The sequence below is a fragment of the Tamandua tetradactyla genome, chromosome 6 (assembly GCF_023851605.1).
Source record: "Tamandua tetradactyla isolate mTamTet1 chromosome 6, mTamTet1.pri, whole genome shotgun sequence".
Lineage (NCBI taxonomy): Eukaryota > Metazoa > Chordata > Mammalia > Pilosa > Myrmecophagidae > Tamandua > Tamandua tetradactyla.
Window position 1 is genome coordinate 154984862 of NC_135332.1, and position 19779 is coordinate 155004640.

At 35.9% G+C, this 19779-nt stretch overlaps 1 pseudogene; it reads right to left on the bottom strand.

Moving 5' to 3' along the window:
• Positions 1-5236: 5236 nt before the first annotated feature.
• LOC143686446 (heterogeneous nuclear ribonucleoprotein A1 pseudogene) lies at positions 5237-6167 on the bottom strand (annotated as a pseudogene).
• Between the last annotated feature and the right edge of the window lie 13612 nt (positions 6168-19779).

A 19779-nucleotide genomic window follows, 5' to 3' on the forward strand; every position in this document is an offset into this window, starting at 1 on the left:
TTTCCTTTTCCTTCCCACATTTAACTTACTAGATCTAAATTTATTCAACTTTTTTTCACAGGGAGAATTAGGGACATAATACAAAAATATTCCTCCTCAAACAACGGGTATCACTTGATGAGAAGTTCATCATTTCCTTTAGACTGCATAAAAATATAAATGGGGAGTTAGGGTGAGATAAATGTGAGATCAATGTCAAAACTGACTTCTTTCAGTATCCCTGATAATATCCAATAAAATAATCACTTGTAAAAATAATAGCTAACATTTCATTGAATATTCACTCTTTACCAGTCTTTGACTTACCATTTATATTACCCCATTTACCCCTCACAAAGCTCTGTGACACAAAAACTATTATTATCACTATTTTACAGATGAGGATATTGAGAGTTTTGCTTGGTTTGCCCAAAGTCAAAGCAAATAAATGATGGAAATGGGCTATGAAATATCAGATTCTAGAGACTATGTTTTTAAACATTTTTGTAGTTAGCCTCCGTATCATGGCATAATAATGAGAAGTTCAAAATTTCATAGAATTATGCTTTTATTAAGAAAATTATTCATGTAAAGCTCAAAGAAGTTCATGATTTTCCAAATATTCTACAGGATGAAATGAGAGAGGCTCAGATAGAACCCAAGCTTGAATATAACACTGGTTGTCAAATTTCAGGTTGATTTGAAGTATCAATTAAGTAGATAACAAAGTGCTGTTTATTGAGAAAATTTGAATGGAAATTAATGTAATACATTAAAGTTCACATTGGTTAGAAAGCTAATAATTGACTCTTAGAACTTCTCTTTTTATTATTCACATAATATCTGTATCTACTTGGCCATGATGTAAACTATATTTCCTACTATGCATGAAAAAAAAAGTTTCACAAAGTTTGGATAACAAACATTTTGCTCCAAGTGATGAACAGGAACAAGCAGTTCAGTTAATCATTTACAAGGCAAAGAACAGGATTTGGAGGATCTGTTCTGGCTTTAATATTGGTGAACAAGGTAGGGCTTCCAGAAGTTCTAGCTGTCATGTGAAGAAGAGTGGATCTTTGCATTAAACCATTTTCTAAAAAACCAGGGGTGGCGAAATTTCTTAAATTTTGCTCTTTTCTAGAAATATAGGGTTTGGGTAAAGTTAAACATGGTGAATAAGTCTGTAGTAATATTTCTGAGAGTGTGCTCTCCTGACTGATTCAGAATCACCTGATATTTGTTAAAATGAAGGTCCCTGAGCCCCATCCATGACCTAGTGAATCAAAATTTCCATAACAGCCTTTTTTTTTTCTTACTTCTTGTATGGCTTAAAATAACCATATACCTTTGTTACTGGGCATACAAGCATAAAGATGTGATTTGTGACAAGAACAACATAAAAAATGGGGATGGAGTGATATAGAAACAGTGTATGTGTAGGATTTTGCAGTTGAGTTGGAATCAACAAAAACTAAATTGTAAGAGATTTAGGATGTTAAATGTAAAAAGAATGATTTTAAATTTGCACAGATCTTAGTTATGACTGTATAAACTCATTATTTAAATAATTACAAAGCAGCAAACTAGGAACAGGAGGGCTTGCTTAGCCTTATAAAGAACATCCATGGAAAACCTACAGAAAACCACATAATTATCGATAAAGGATGAAATACTTTCCACTTAACATATGGAACAAAAACAGAGATGTCTGGTCTCACCATTTTTATTTGCTATTGTACTGGAGGTTCTAGTTACTATAGTCAGGAAAGAAAAAAGAAATAAGAGCATCCAAATTGAAAAGGAAGAAATAAGATGAACTTATCCTCAGGCAAATGATTACTTACATTGAAAATCCAATGGAACCTACAAAACAGTTACTGGAGATAATATATGAGTTTTGAAAAGTTGCACGATTACTTACATGAGGAGTTCATCCTTTCCTTTGTATTGTAATTTATACAAAATCAATACAAAACATGTATCTATATGCTAGCAACCAAGAATCAGAAATTGCAATTATAAAAACAATACCATTTACAATAGCATCAAAAATATGAAATAGAGAAAAATCTGACAAAAATTATGAGAGACATACATTGAAATGCTGAAAGAGAATGAAAAAATAAATAAATATCCTTGTTCTTGCACTGGAAGACAATATTGTTCAGATGATAATTCTCCACAAATTTATCTATAGATACATAAAAATCTTAAGTCCGAAAAAGAATAGAGTTGGAGGGTTAACACTGTCTGATTTCAATAATTGGTATAAGAGTGTAATAATCATCTTTCAAAAAGAGAGAGCCACCTCTTTGTACTGTTCCCAAGTGATAGCATCAGTACTGAAACAAATCTGGGCTCCTGCAGCAGGAGGGGAGAGTTCAGAGCCCCTGTAAAAGTCAATGACAATGACCCAGTACACAGAAGGCGGCAGCCAGGTCAATTAAATGAATCATCTTCCCTGTTAATGTTATGGGGGTCCACCTGTGGTTCACCCTATATAAAATAATAGTTGTGAGGGAATAGGCTTTCAGTGAGGAATCAAACTGTATGTAATTGGTTGGAAATTCCAAGAAGCAGGTGGTTATGCTTCTGAGACAACTACCAATTGTTTTCCTTTAGAAAAATGAATTCTACAATAGATCTAATACTGCTCTTATGGGTCATTTGCTCCAGCAAGAACTGTGCTTCACAAAACTTCAAGAAATACAGCACATGACAAGAGCCTTTACACAATTGATGCTTTGTTTCTCTATGCATTTATTTATTTTTAAAATTTTATTTCAGGGTTAGACAAAGAAGCCATAAGATGATGTAAAAATTGTTCAAGCAGATGTAAAAACAGTTCTCAATGTGTGCTACTAGTGTGGGTAAAATATGATCAAACAGCATCAGAGAAATCTTTCATGAAAGAAATAGTCAACTGATGGAGTAAACTTCATTGTCTTATTTTAAGAAATTGCCACAGCTACCCCAACTTCAGCAACCAGTACCCTGATTAGTCAGCAGCCATCCACATAGAGGCAAAACCCTCAGAGATACTGTGGATCTAGTTCCAGATCACCACAATAAAGCTAATATCACAATACAGCAATATTGTGAGGCACGCCTTGTCTTTTTTTTTTTTTTTCTTAGCATTTTATTCCCATTCCCTGCCTGGTATCTTGCACATAGAAATGCTCAATAAATATATGCTGATTGATGGCATCATTTTCCTTTGCTTCAGTTCAGTTTCCTCTCATGTGAAAAGGGGGATATTCAAGGAATATTTAAGTCCTTACCTGCTGGGCGTGAATCATGTTCACCTTGAACGGAACAGGCAGGAGCCCCTGTTCTCACGGACCTGCTGTTGTAGAGGTAGGAAGTGAGCTGTAAACAACATTCATAAATAGTGCATGGTTTGTGCCTTAGTTTGCCACATAACAGGTTTACTTAAATAAAAGAATTTATTGGCCCATGGTTTTAGAAGTCCGAAGTCCCAAATCAAGGTGTTGGCAAGGTCATGTATTCTCTTGCCTTCTGTAGAGGTCTGGTGATGGCTTGCTGCGATCCTTGAGATTCCTTGGATTGCGTATCTGTCTCTGTCACATGGTGATGTTCTTAACCTCCTCCTGTGGCTTTCTCTGACTTCTGGCTTCTACTTGTTCTGGTTCCTAAATCCAACTCTCTTCCCTTGATATGGCCTCCAGTGATATGCATTAAAGTCACCTGATTAAATGTGGCCGCACCTAATAGGATCATTAAAGATCCTATTCACAAATGATCTGCATTCTGACTAACCTTAACGTATCTAAAATTCTATTTCAAAATGGGTCAAGGGGGTGCAAGGGTAGTTCAGTGGTAGAATTCTTGCCTGCCACACGGGAGACCCGGGTTTGATTCCCAGCCCATGCACTTCCCAAACAAGCAAAGTAACCAACAAAAACAAACAAACAGACAAGAAAATTTAAGAAATGGTGCTGTGAGGATGGGATATTCACATGAAATAAGAATGAAATGTGACCCCACCATACAGCATACAAAAAACAAAAAAACAAAAGAATAAAAATGGGTTAAATCTCAAAGGATTGAGTTAGAATTTAGAACTTGTCTTTTGTTGGGGTGTGTAATTTAGCCTGTCACAGTTTGATAGGAAGTAATAAATAATATTGATATAAATATAGAAGGGAGGATAGGGACTGTTGAAATTCACAATTTAAATAGGGTGGTTAGGGAAGAGCTTAGTGACAAAATGACATTTGAAAAATATAGATCATGTTACAAATTTGAATATGATAATAATATCATGAAAGGATAATAATAGTAGCCAGTTCAATAGAATTAATGCTTGGTAAAAAATCTGAGAAGAGTATTAGGTATTACTAGAAATATGCGTATTATTTAATTTTAATTGGGGATGTTATTTTTATCATATATGGAAGAGATGCAAGAACATACATCTGGGAAATAAAAGCCTTACTTAATAATTAGGCAATCTTGGGAAAATTATTGCAAATAGAAAATTGAGATTTCTTTGGAATCAATATTTTAAAAAAACCAAGCAGCAAAGATGTTTTTTTTTTTCAAGAGGATATCAAATTGTTTACTGATCACACATGATAATGGAAGATACAAAAGTTTCATTTCTCAACTATAATTTTAATCTGGTGCCATTATTCAATTTAGATATATTGCATAGGATGTATCAACAATTGTTTTTATAACCAAATGAAATTCTGTAAGTTTTAGTGACCTTTTTTACTAATGAACTCCAGGTCACAACACAGTAACTGTCAGTTCAACTACACCCAGTTTTCTGAAGACCAAAAAGCTTCTCTGCCCACAGTCTTCGATAATTTTAAATGAATTTTGAATGGACTCGGGCATCACCCTGAAGGAAATCTCACTTCACACTATTGGGGAAGTTTATTGAGATGGCTTCAGTGTAGATTAACTTTACACAGCACATTTAAAAAAGGCACATTCATTCAACATCATGATCAGACCATTACATTTAACAAATCAACAGCATGAGTGCAAAAAATAATCTACATTAAAACCCTTTGTTGTAATGTTTTACATTTTCTATAGAACAGAAACTAAAATAACCTGTTATGCAATTAGTCACAAATATAGTCCTCATGTGTTTTTTTCTCTTACACATGAGTATTGCCCTGCCATCACTGTGCTTAGCTGAGTTGACTAATCTACTGTGACCTGTAGTCCCTGTCACTTCTCTGGCTCTCCTCTCCTGCTAAGCTTTGTTTCCTGGAAGTAATTAAAATCTTATGCCACTGCCATAGCTGCTGGAACCACCATAGCCACCTTGATTTTGTGGTTTGGCAAAGTACTGGCCTCTATCACCTTAAGGGCCAGAACTTCTGCCTCCAAAGTTTCTTCCTTTCATGGGTCCAGAATTTGAAGACTGATGGTTGCAATTGCCAAAGTCATTGTAGCTTCTGACACCTCCAAAATTGCTTTCATCATTAACAAATCCATTATAGCCATCCCCACTGCTACCATAGCCACCACCACCTCAGCTGCCATCAAAGCCACGATGACCACTGAAGTTTCCTCCACAACCACAGTTGTCATTCCAACCAAAACCATCTCCACGACCACCACCGAAGTTTCCAGAACCACTTCAATCTCCTTGGCTGGATGAAGCACTGGCCATCTCTTACTTAGACAGGGCTTTCCTTACTTCATAGTTGTTGGCCTTCACAGTATGGTATTTCTGAATGACAATCTTATCCACAGAGTCTTGGCTGTCAAAGTTTACAACCATAAAGCCTCTCTTTTTGCCACTGCTTTGGTAAATCATGATTTCAATCACTTCAATTTTCCCATACTGCTCGAAGTAATCTCTAGGGATGCTCTTCGGTGCCTTCTTTAATGCCACCACCAAAGATCTTTTTCACAGTTAAGTGGGCACCTGGTCTTTGAGAGTCTTCTCTTGAGACAGCCCACTTTGGGTCCACAATCGTTCTACCCACTTTCATCATGGCTGCATCCACCTCTTCCATGGTGGCGTAGGTGACAAGTCCAAAGCCTCTGGATCATTTGGTGTTTGGATCTCTCATTACCACACAGTCCATGAGGGTTCCCCATTGCTCAAAATGGCTCCTCAGACTCTGATCGGTTGTTTCAAAACTTAACCCTCGAATGCAGAACTTCTGCAGCTATTCAGGCTCCTTAGGAGATTCGGACTTGGACTTGACAGCAGTGGGAAGAAAGACTTGAACCATGTGTCCTCAGCAGCATCCACGAGCAGAAAGGAGTAAGCTAACAAAACTACCTAGCAGAGGCATTTTTTTTTCTCCAGCATTTGTAGCTTTCTGTTTATTTTAAGAAGTTTTATTCATGCATCATACAATCCATCCTAAGTTTGCAATCAATGGCTCCTCATATAAACACATAATTATGCATTCACCCAACAGTAAGCATGAGAATATTTACATTTCCTCCCAGAAGAAAGAAGAAATGAAAAAAGATATCCAACACCCCTCCCTTATTACCCACTCTTAATGACATTTAGCTTTGGTATATTGCATTTGTTACAATTAATGAAATAATATTACAATGCTATTGTGAACTTTAGACCCTAATTTGCATTCATTTTACTTTTCTTTACACCATCTCGTTTTTTCTCATTCTTTTATTTATATATTTACTTTTGTTTGTACCATATTATATTCCCATAAGTAATGTATGAGCGTTGCAGTTGCTGCACATTCTTTTTTAAAAAAACTTTTTTTTATTGTATAGTATATGATATATACAAAGCAAACATATAAAAAAGCAATAGTTTTCAAAGCACTCTTCAAAAAGTGGTTTCAGGAGAGATCCCAGAGTTTTTCATGGGCTACTATATGATCCTCTCATATTTTCCCTTCTAGCTGCTCCAGAATATAGGAGACTAGAGGACTTACATACTTTTGTTATCATCACAATCAACTATTTTTTTCCTTTTATTGTGTGTGAATAATAACATATATACAAAAGAGCTATAAATTTCCAAGCACAGCACCACTATTAGTTGTAGAACATATTTCAGCCATGTGCATTCATCAGGCATCATGTAGAGGGCCCAAAGTCCACAGTCAGCAGCAGTCTCAATTTTAGATAATTCTGTTGTTCCCAAGAGACAGAAAACCAATAGATACACCCTCATCAAACAGTAGATCTAAACCTCCTTTTAACTCTTGTCCCTTACCCCATTATTTACATCTGTTGTTGCTGTGTGATAGTACTGATGGTTTCCTTTTGAACATAGCTCATAGCATGCAATAGCAGTTTTCCTCCTGTAGCCTGGATTTAAACACTCTTTATACAAGAATCACATCTTTGAAATAATTCCTACAAGAACTCATTAATATTTCTAGTGTGAGTCAGTGGGACACATAGGTCTTTTCAATCTTGTTCATCTTCAATATGGTAATATTACTTCTAGACCCACTAGAGAATCACCTTTGCTCCTATCTATTCCCTTACATTGGTGTTCAACCTCATTAGCTAACGGTTCACCCATCTCTAGCTTCTATGTATCTCTAAGTCCCCTGTATTCTGTATTATAAGTCTCAGATTATACCTTTATGCTGGTCATAAAAGTGGAATCATACAGTAACTGTCCTTTCATGTCTTGCTAATTTCACTCAGCATTATGTCCTCAAGGCTCATCCATCTTGTCATGTGGTTCAGGAAATCATTTTCTCTTACTGCTGCATAATATTCCATCATATGTATATACCACATTTTGTTGATCCACTCATCTTTTGGTAATTGTGAATAATGCTGCTATGAACATTGGTGTGCAAATGTCTGCTTGTGTCATTGCTTTCATCTCTTCTGGGTATATACCAAGTAGTGCTATTGCTGGGTCATAGGGCAGCTCAATATTTAGTTTTCTAAGGAAGCACTGAACAGTCTTCCATAGTGGCTGTATCATGTACATTCCCACCAGCAGTGCATAAATGTCCCAGTTTCTCCACATCCTGTCTAACATTTGTAGTTTCCTGTTTGTTTAATAGCAGCCATTCTTATAGGTATGAGGTGGTATCTCATTGTAGTCTTGATCTGCATTTCCCTTATAGCCAGTGAAAATGAGCATTTCTTCATGTGCTTTTGGGCCATCTTATTTGCTCTTCAGAAAAATGTCTATTTATATCTTTAGCCCATTTTATAATTAGATTATTTGTTCTTTTGTTGTTGAGTTGTATGATTTCTTTGTATATACAGGAAATCAAACCTGTGTCCAATATGTGATTTCCAAATATTTTCTCCCATTGAGTTGGCTACCTCTTCAACTTTTTGACAAAGTCTTTTGAGGTATAGAAGCATTTGATTTTAAGGAGTTCCCATTTATCTGTTTTTTATTTTGTTGCTTGTGTTTTGGGTATAAAGTTTAGGAAGGTACCTCTTATTACTAAGTCGTGAAGAAATTTTCCTACATTTTCTTCTAGAAGATTTATGGTGATAGTTCTCTAGGTATGTGGTCCACTTTGAGTTAATTTTTGTGTAGGGTGTAAGATAGGGGTTGTCTTTCATTCTCTTGGCTATTGATATCCAGTTCTTCCATGCCCAATTATTGAAAAGACTATTTTGTCCCAGTTCAGAGGATTTGGGGGCCTTGTCAAAAATCAGTTGACCATAGATTTGGTGGTCTACTTCTTAACTCTCAGTTCAATTCCATTGGTCAATGCTTCTGTCTTTGTGCAAGTACCATGGTGTTTTGACCACGATGGCTTTATAATAGGTTTTAAAGTCAGGGAGTGTTAATCCTTCCACTTCTTTCTTATTTTTTAGGGTGCTTTTTAAGTATTTGGGGTCTCTTTCCGTTCAGATGAATTTGGTAGTTAGGTTTCCTAAATCTCCAAAGTAGGTTGATGAATTTTTATTGGTACTGTGTTGAATCTGTAGATCAATTTGAGGAGAATTGACATCTTAATATATTTAGGTTTCCTATCCATGAGCTGGGAATGTCCTTCCACCTATTTAGATCTCCTTTGATTTCTTTTAGCAATGTTTTGTTTTCTGTGTGCAAGTCCTTTACATCCCTAGTTAAGTTCATTACTAAGTATTTGATTCTTTTAGTTGCTATTTTGAATGGAATGTTTTCCTTAACAGACTCCTCAGCTAACTCATTGCTTGTGCATAGAAATGTTACTGATTTTTGCACATTAATTTTATATCCTGCCACCTGGCTGAATTTGTTTATTAGCTCAAGTAACTTTGCTGTAGATTTCTCAGGATTTTCCAAGTTGCAGTTATCATATCAACTGCAAATAATGAGAGTTTTACTTCTTCCTTTCCAATTTGGATGCCTTTTATTTCTTTGTCCTGCCTGATGGCTCTAGAATTTCTAGAACTTCTAGCACAATGTTGAATAATAGTGGTGACAGTGGGCATCCTTGTCTTGTAACCTGATTTTAGGGGGAAGGCTTACAGTCTCTCTCCATTGAGTATGATGTTGGCTATCAATTTTTCATATATTGCCTTTATCATATTGAGGTCGTTACCTTTGATTCCTATCTTTTTGGAGTGTTTTTTGTCAGAAAAGGATGCTGAATTTTGTCAAATGCTTTTTTTATCATTAATCAAGATGATCATGTGATTTTTCCCTTTTGGTTTGTTAATGTGCTATATTACATTAATTGATTTTCTTCTGTTGAACCATCCTTGCATTCCTGGTATAAGCCCCAATTGCTAATGGTATATAATTCTTTTAATGTGTTGTTGGATTCAATTTTGCTAACATTTTATTGAGAATTTTTGCATCTATGTTCATTAGGGAGATTGGCCTGTAGTTTTCCTTTCCTATAGCATCTTTATCTGGTTTTGGCACTAAAATGATATTAGTTACATAAAATGAGTTAGATAGAGTTCCTTTCCCTCAATTTTTTGGAAAAGTTTGAGCAGGATTGGTGTTAGTCCTTTCTGGAATGTTTGATAAAATTCCCCTATGAAGCCATCTGGTCCTGAGCTTTTCTTTGCAGGAAGATTTTTAATCACTGATTGAATCTCTTTACTTGTGACTGGTTTGTTAAGATCTTCTATTTCTTCCTCAGTCAGTATAACTTGTTTGTGTGTCTCCATGAATTTGTCCATTTCACCTAAGTTGTCTAATTTGTTGGTGTATAATTGTTCATAGTATCCACTTATGATTTATTTTATTTCTTCAGGGTCTGTGGTAACGTACCCCTTCTCATTTCTCATTTTGTTTGTTTGCATCCGCTCTCTTTTTTGTCAGTCTTGGTAGTGGCCCATCAATTTTATTGATTTTCTCGAAGAACCAACTTTTGATTTTATTAATTCTTTCTTTTGTTCTTTTGTTCTTCCATTCATTTATCTCTGCTTTAATCTTGTTTATTTCTCTTCTCCTATTTGCTTTGGGGTTAGCTTCCCGTTCTTTCACAAGTTTCTCCAGGTGTGCTGTTAAGTCCTTGATTTTTGCTCTTCCTTTTTGTTTTTTTTTTTTAATTTATTTATTTTTACATGGGCAGGCAATGGGAATCAAACCCGGGTCCTCCGGCATGGCAGTCAAGCATTCTTGCCTGCTGAGCCACTGTGGCCTGCCCTTTTTCTTTTTTTTTTTTTTCCTTGTTTTTTAATATTATAAGCATTTAAGGCAATAAATTTCCCTTTCAGCACAGCCTTTGCCACATCCCATAAGTTCTGATAAATTGTATTCTCATTTTTCATTCATCTCCAGATAGCTGCTGATTTCTCTAGCAGTTTCTTCTTTGACCCACTCTTGTTTAAGAGTGTGTTATTTAATCTCCAAATATTGGTGACTGTTCTCATTCTCTGGTGGTTATTGATATCCAATTTCAACCTATTGTGATCAGAGAAAGTGCTCTGAATAATTTCAGTATTTTTAAATTCATAAAGACCTGTTTTGTGCCCCGGCATGTGATCTATCCGGGGCACTAGAGAAGAATGTATAACCTTGTGCTTTGGGGTCCAATGACCTATATGTCTGTTAGGTCTAATTCATTTATCAGGTTGTTTAACTTCTCTATTTCCTTGTTGATCTTCTGTCTGGTTGTTCTATCTATAGACGAGAGTGGTGTATTGAAGTCTCCTATTATTGTTGAACATCTGTCACTACCTTCACTTTTGCCAAAGTCTGTCTCATGTACTTTGGAGTTCCTTGATTGGGAGCATAAACATTTATGGTTGTTATATCTTCTTGGTGAATTGCTCCTTTAATTAGTATATAGTGTCCTTCTTTGTCTCTTATGATGTCTTTGCATTTAAGGTCTATTTTGTCTGATATTAGTATAGCTACCCCTGCTTTCTTTTGGTTACAACTTTGCATGGAAGATCTTTTTCCATCCTTTCACTTTAAATCTATTTGTATCCTTATGTCTAAAATGAGTCTCTTGTAAGCAGCATATGGCTGGATTATGTTTCTTAATCCATTCTGCCAGCCTGTATCTTTTAATTGGTAAATTTAGTCTGTTAACATTCAGAGTTATTACTGAAAAGACATTTCTTGATTGCACCATCTTATCTTTTTAATTTTATTTGTCAAATCTATATATTCTTTCCCTCTTTATCTTTGTATTCTTTAAATTACTCTTAGTGGTACTCTTCAGTTCTGTACCCTCCTCCAGAACTCCCTCTCTTGTCTTTTTTTTTTTTTTTTTCAGCCAGCAGAACTCCTTTTAGTATTTCTTGTAGGGCCAGTCTCTTTTTCACAAATTCTTTCAGGACTTCATTTTCTGTGAAAGCTTTAATCTCCCCCTCAATTTTAGAGGACAATTTGACTGGGTACAGAATTCTTGGCTGGAAGTCTTTCTATTTCAGCATCTTGAATATATCATACCACTACCTTCTCACCTCCAGAGTGGTAGCTGAGTAGTCTAAACTCAGTCTTATTTGATTTCCCTTGTATGTAATTGTTTTTCTCTTGCCACTTTCAGGATTTTCTGCTACTCTTCAACATTTGACAGACTGATTTGTATGTGCCTTGGAGAAGGCCTGTTTGGATTTAATCTGTTTGGAGTTCTTTGGGTTTCTTTGACTTGTGTATTTATGACTTTTATGGTTGGGATGTTTTCCCCCATTATATCCTCAACTATTCTTCCTACCTGTTTACTCCTCTCTTCTCCTTCTGGGACACCAGTGATTCTTATATTTGTGCACTTTGTTTTGTCTGTCATTTCCCTGAGTTCTTATTTAATTTTTTACATCTTTTTTTTTTTGCCATTTGCTGTTTTGAGTTTTTGAAGTCAATTATCCTGCCCTGTATATTACTTATTCTTTCTTTTGTCTCTTCAAAGCATGTGTTGTGTGCCTCTAATGTGTTTTTTTTTGTCAACAGAGTCTTTAACCTCTGTGATTTCTGCTGTTTTTCTATTTATTCTTTCAAATTCCTGTTTATGCTCTTCTGTCTTTTTGATCTCCTTTATGTCATTTGCTATCCTGCTTATTTTATTAAGTAGAGTTGTATGGACATCTCTGATTTGTTCCAACATCTGTGTCTCCTCAGGTGTTTTAATTTGGTCATTAGACAAGGCTATATCTGTCTGCATTGTGATGTGCTTGTGATCTGATGTCTTTATCACATGTAGATATCTTGATTGACTTATTTTGGGAGTTGATTTCCTTCAGTAGTCTAAGGCCTTGTGTTTGTGGAATGGTTGTACAGCAGGGAGCAGGGCAGGGGGTGGAACACTCAGTATAGTGATTTGTTTTAGGGCAGGTTGGGATGTTAGGCTGGCACTTGTGAACATGGGCGCCCAGTGGCCAGGGAGGATGTAGCTGTGCAGGTGCACCAGTCTGGGGGACATAACCCTGGTGTGTGCTGGTCTAAGGCACTGGGTCCTTCGTGCACATGCCTAAAGCTGTGGCAGCAGGCTGGTGATACACCTTTGTGGACTGGAGGCAGATGTGATCCAGCTGTGTAGGTCGGCACGCTCTCAGAGCTGGGAAGTGAGGCTGAGGGCTGTGCACATGTGCAGTTCTAGGACTGCTGTAAAGTGCAATTCACAGACCTGAATGCCGTGATTGGGGGCCTATGTGCATATGTGGGCCTGAAAGTGCCATAAACAGGTGCACTGAGCTCAGGGAGGGCCAGGTGAGTCTGTGTGTAGTGGGGGGGGGCGGGGACAGCCTAGGTATGGAGGTTAGTGCCCACATAACAACCTGCAGGGAAGGGTCGGGGAGGTAGTGCTTGGGAGGGGTATAGGAGAGGTGGATTGTTCTGCACTTGGGGTGGGGTATGGGACAGGTATTGCACTGGGGGCTGGTGGCATGGGGACACCTGGAGTGCAGGGAATGGGAGCAGGTGAGGGGGTTCAGGTGCGTGGGGTGTGGGGTGAGTCATCCATCACAGGGCTGTGCCAATGAGGATAGCACACCCTAGGAATGTGGCCTGGTTTACTTCCTAGTCCCGTGTTCCCATCCATGCACTCCCATAGGCTCTGCCACTCTGCGCCTTTGTGCCAGGCTCCAACTTTCTGCCTCTCAGTTCCTCAGCCTCTGAAACCAGGGCTATGTCATGTGGTGTAGAAGGCCTAGCAAAGACATTTTAATGAGGATATATCAAGCTCTTATCTGACCAGGATGAATTGAATACTATTGATAAAGTATACCTATGTTTCTGTTTTTGTCAAATCTAAAAGCAAACATCTTTGAAGTTTCTATTCTCTGGGATGAATCCAAGTGGCAGTTAAGAATCATTGCTGCAGTTCATTTAGAAACAGAGGGAACCATAAACTAACACAATAACAAATGAGGACTGTACTTATGAAAGATGGGTTAGAAAATATATTCCAATATGCTAGTGGAAATTATTTTGACCTTCAAGAGCTTGAGTATCACACTTGTATCATTAAAGTTTGTACCATGTGAAAAGCAAGATGTAAGGAATAGATTTCGTAGCAATTTTGAGTTAATCAAATATTTTAGATGATATGAAAAACAAACATTTTATAAAGCATTTGCCATTAGATATTAAGTTGCATATTCAATGAGAAATGCCTTTAATTTCTGATATAAATCCAAAGAGTAATCAAATATGCAAATGTATAGCTCAGATTTTTTTGTTGTTGTTATTAACCCATCAATTTTGATTTGGGCAAACAAGCCTACCAAGTAAGAGTGTAATAAATAACAATGAAATAGAATTGATTCAAAAATGTGTATGGAATACAAATAAGCTGTCTCCAAGTCATCACCATAAAGTGTTCTGATTCTTTTAACGTAAATACAACTTGCAATCACAAAGCATTAACTTTGGTAGGAAACTTAGATACACATTACTCAGATTCCTTACTTAGTGTATGAATCCTCAACAAAATGGTAATCAGGTCTGTCACTGATCACCTAAAGTAGGACGAAATTTAATTTCCTTGCAAGGTCCATACTGGCAATCTCAGATGGCTGTCATTATTAGAAAGGTCCTCCTGATAGAATACTATAAATGAATTCCTGGTTGGCAGTTGAGGGTTAAGAGTGTAGCATCTGGAGAAGATCTTGGATAAATTCTTATCAGCAATATGACCCTAGACAAGTGGCTTGAGCTCTGACATTTCAGATGCTTCAGCTGTAAGAGAGCAACAATGACAACCTTTCAGGTTATTGTAAGGTCTAAGTTAGATAAAGGAGATGAATGCATGCATGTTCTAGGTCAATAAAAACTTTATATACTTAGAGAAACTACTAACATTTTTCTTACTTTCTGGGGCCACATAGAAAAAGTCTAATTATAATTTGGGCTACATAAGTGAAACGTGGAAAAAAAAGGTTGAAAAATATGTCTCAAGTATAATTTTCCAATTTAAAATACCATGCTTCTTTAATATGGCAAAACATCAAATATCTGATAGCTATCCTCTCTCTGCCCACCTTCTCTCCCTTAGAAGACATTTAATCTGCACACCCAACAGACTATTTCTTCCAAGGTCCTTTGTATGATATGTGTGTAAGTTCCCTCACCATATTGATTTCTTTCTTCTGGGTCAGACTCCTAGTTATTGGCAGCCTTTCTAAAACAAAATGCCCAGAATTGATGCAATGCTCAAATGAAAAATAGGCAGTAATGACCAGCATATGGCTCTCACCTCCCATTCTTCTTTTTTTCTTGATATAAATTTTCTATTCAGGCAAACTCCATAGTGAATAAAGTATTTTCTTTGAAGGAATGTACATGCATTCTCCTTAATTTATTATTGTATTAATTGTATATGACAACTTAAATAACATTTCAGAAGTGGAAATTTCAGCTTTCTGTGGGGAAAAAAATTAGAAAACATGTGTCACGGACACAGGCTTCCATACTCTTCCTGGAACACAGATGTGCTTCTGCCTCAGAATCTGTACACTTGCTGACTGCTCCCACTGAAATTCTCTCCCCCAGCTATCTACTTGTTGTTGTCCCCCAGATATTTACTCAGATGTTACCCTCTCAGCAATTCCTTCTCTGACCATTTAAATCTGCACCCGATCTCTCCACCCTGCCTTGGGATTCTCTGTTTCCTTCTCAGGCCCTTATCAGCATGTGGCCTCCTATCTATTCAATATGTACATTGACTTCTTCAGTCCATGAGACTGTTAGCCTCAAAGAGGGTGGAAATACTTTTTTTTGTCTGTTTTGGTTCCTGTTATTTCCTGATAACATAAAGGTACCAGGAATAAAATAGGCATCCAGTGAAACACTCAGTAATTTGAGATATTTTTCCCTATTGAGTAGGAACTCAATATATGATAATTTGCAAAAGTCAATGAGAGGCAAATACAGTAAAGAAAATATTGACCACAGTAATTAAAAAATGGTTTTTGTAAATATATGTATATATATTAAAATTATTTAGCTTTTCTTTAACTTCATCTTCAAATATATGATCTAAAAACACTGATGAGAACATCATTGAAATAAATGTCTTCATTGAGAGTACTCAGATGCAATGCTATTTTAAAATATACCAAACATTCCCATGAAAAATTAAACTCACTGCCTGTTTGTTTGAATGAAAAAATATAATATCCTATTGTAAATCTCTCTTGGTGAAAATTAGTTTTTAACCAAGGTCATGAAGAGCAGTTAGTAAAATGGCTCATGAAATCATCAGTACTTTATTTACAGATGCTGTTTCTTTTCATTGAAATGCCATCAATAACTTGCCATATTTCAAAGTGAAATGAGAGAAGATGCAGTTTCAAGTAATTATTAATCTGCCTTGTATCCTGTCACTAAAGGCTTAAAAATACTTCTTTATTTCTCTTCTTTCTATTAGGGATGATTGATTTTAATGTAAAAAATGCCACCTAATTCCAATTCAAAATTTAACAAGGGAAGTAAAATACCAAAATACATTGATCTTTTCAAATAGTTACCAATTCTTTCTTGTTGGTTGCTTCTGTGTTTAAGCAGAAAGAAAGAAATGTCAAGACAAATGGACTGTGAAAGCAAAAATGACAAATTCTTTTGCTATCTAAATCATGAAATAGCACCAGATGATGGCATCCCTTCTTTCCTCAGCCCAGCCATCAATATGCCAACCTTAAAGGTCTAATCTGTGTGTTATAGTTCAGATCCATTTACACAAGATCAACTCGGGCTTCTTCAAGTTTTACCACTTTAAAATTGATGTATCACTGAGCCTCTTCTAATCAAATAATAAAGAGATACTCTTGTGGTAAAATGGCCACACTATGAATAACTGCAAAGTTAGTTAGGTACACTGAGAGCCTTTCAAAAACAACCAAAATTTGTTCATCGAGCTTCAAGCAAATGATACAATCAAATTTAGAAAAGGACAATAAATGGTCCATAATTTCTTATAAGAAGACTTTATTTACAGATGCGTCCTGAAATTAAGGCTTCTTTGGGTTTTAGAAACTTATTATGATGGAACTGCCATACATTAGAGATCTTGGCAGCCCACTGAAAGAGAACAATGCAATATTTATAGTAATATTTATCAGACTATGGATATTCACCTACATGAGATGATTAAAGACCATTGACACATCCTTATCAACAGTTAAGAACTGAATTATTCTTATGGGCTGAATGTGCATGTGTATGTATGCTCATTTGCGCTTGACAAGTATAAGGATAGAAAGGAACAGTGGTAAAGTAGAGTGCTACTGACACATGTAACCCACTCATTCCAATGATGTGACAGACCTAGTGTGGCCTCATGTTTTTCCACTCAAAAAAGCAAAGTAATGGGCAAGAATGTGGCTAACACAGCCAAATCCTGGAAAGAAATTACTGGAAAGAAAAATGGTCAAACTATGAAAGTGCCATAAATTTTAATGAAAGGTGAGGAATTCAGATATTAGTCACACTTCTATCTCTTCTATTTTGTTGAAAATATTCACAAAATGAGATATTGGGTTATGTGTAATATAGAGTGCCTAAGTTAGTGAAAAATGTATATTATGATTAAGAAATTAAAATGTCACCTACAAATTTCCCTAATCATTCAGAATACCCTACTGCAATTCAAACAACAATGGAATTACATATATTTGTCTCCTTTTATCCTGCAAACATTTTAGAAGTAGTGCCAGAGTTTTGTTTACTTCTAGCTAATAAAACAGTAAAATAAAAAATTTGATTTTATTGAAAAACTACTGTGTGTTAGATGCTATGCTAAGAAGTTTATATGGGTTCTTCCATTTTATCTTTATGAAGTTGTTTATAAATTTGAGTACAGCACGTTTAGTTGCTAAAACAAAAATCAAAACTCATAGTGGCTCAGAAAAGAGAATTGAGATTTCTTCTACTAAGTTTGATAGAGTCTAGTCATTCCAGGGGTATTGACAACTCGAGGATGTCAGGGACACAGACTCCTTCTATCTTAGTGCATTGCCATCCTCAATTTGGGCTATTAAACTGTGAATACTCTAGCATCTCACCATTCATCTATACAGCAGGAAAGGAAGAGGGAAAGTAAAGACATCATATAATAATTGTCCTCACTATGAGTTTGCTTGTTGTAATTATTTCAAATCTGTGAGATCATAGAATATTTGCTCTTTTGTGTTTGGTATATTTCATTCAACATGTCTTCAAGGTTTACCCACAATGTCACATTTATCAAGACTTCATTCCTTTTTGTGGCTGAATAATATTCCATTATGTATATAAACCACTCTTTCCCTTTCTACCTCTGTTACTGCTTTCTAGCTTCATTTGATTATGATTGGAGAATATGCAGTGTATGATTTCAATATTTTTGAATTGATTGAGACTTGTTTTGTAACCCCACCTCTGGTCTATCCTGGAGAATGATTCATGTGCACTTGAGAAGAATGTGTATTCTGTTTCCATTGTGTGTAATTTTCTATAAATGTCTGTTAGGTCTAGTTGGTTTAGTGTATCATTTAAGTTCTATACTTTGTTTTTTTTTCCACCAAGTTCTATACTTTCTTAACGATCTTCTGACTATTCACCAATATTGAGAGTGATGTGTTAGTCTTTTACTATTAATGCAGAACTGTTAATTCCTCCTTTCAAATCTGTCAGCACTTGCTTCATGTATTTGGGACTTTGCTGTTAGGTGCATATATGTTTATAAAGGTTACATCTTCCTTTTGAATTGTCCCATTTATCAATATATGATGACCCTCTTTACCCTTCATAACTATTTTTAACTTGTTTGTTTTATCTGATATTAGACTAGCCACCCCAGCTCTCTTTTAGTTACTACTTGCATTGTATATATTTTTTCCATCCTTTCACTTTCAACCTGCTTGTATATTTGACTTAAAGGGGAGTCTTTTGCAGGCAATATATATATTTGAATCATGCTTTTAAATACATTCTGCTGCTACTCTCTGTCTTTTGACTGGAGAGTTTAATCCACTTGCATTCAAAGTCATTACTACTAATAAAGGACTTTCTTCTGCCATTTTACTCTTTACATTTTTGTAAGTCTCACATCTTTTTTGTCTCTCACTTCCTTTAAAGCCGATTTTTTTTTTGTATGCTGTATGGTGGGGTCACATTTCATTATTTTCCATGTGAGTATCCCATTATTGCAGCACCATTTGTTTAATTTTTGTTTTGTTTATTTGTTTTGCTTGTTTGGTTGTTTGGGAAGTGTATGGACTGGGGTTTGAACCCAGGTCTCCCACAGGTGAGAATTCTAGCACTGAACTACCCTTGTACCCCCTAAAGCCTATTTTTTATATTCTCTTTTTTGTATTCTACCATTTTGAGTGCCTTCCTAATTCTCTCTGGATATTTTCAACTATTTTCCTTGTGGTTACCATGGGATTAAAATCTTACATCCTAAATATATAATGATCATATTTAGTTTGATACCAAATTAACTTCAACAGCATGCACATATATTTTTCCTATACCTTTCTGTCCCTCCACCATTTTTTTTACTTGTTACTACTTATATCTTTGTACGCTGAATATTCAGAAACCTAGATTTATCATTACTTTTCCTGCATTTGCGCAACTGTAGGAAGTAAGAAGTAGAGTTATATGCCAAACAAAACAATACAATGATGCTGACATTTATAATTACCCAAATGTTTACTTTACTGCAGGGATTTCCTTTTTTCTGCTGCTTTGAAACCCTGCCTAGTGTCTTTTCCTTTCTGCCTGAAGAACTCCCTTTAGCATTGCTTGTAGGCCCAGCCTAGTGATGATAAATGCCCTTAGCTTTTGTTTATCTGAAAATGTCTTAATCGCTTCCTCATTTTTGAAAGGAGTCTCACTGGATATATAATTTTTAGCTGGCAATTATTTGCCTTCAGCACTTTAAATATTTCAACCCATTGCCTTCTTGCCTCCATGGTTTGTGATGATACATCAGCACTCAATCTAATAGGGACTCCCTTATG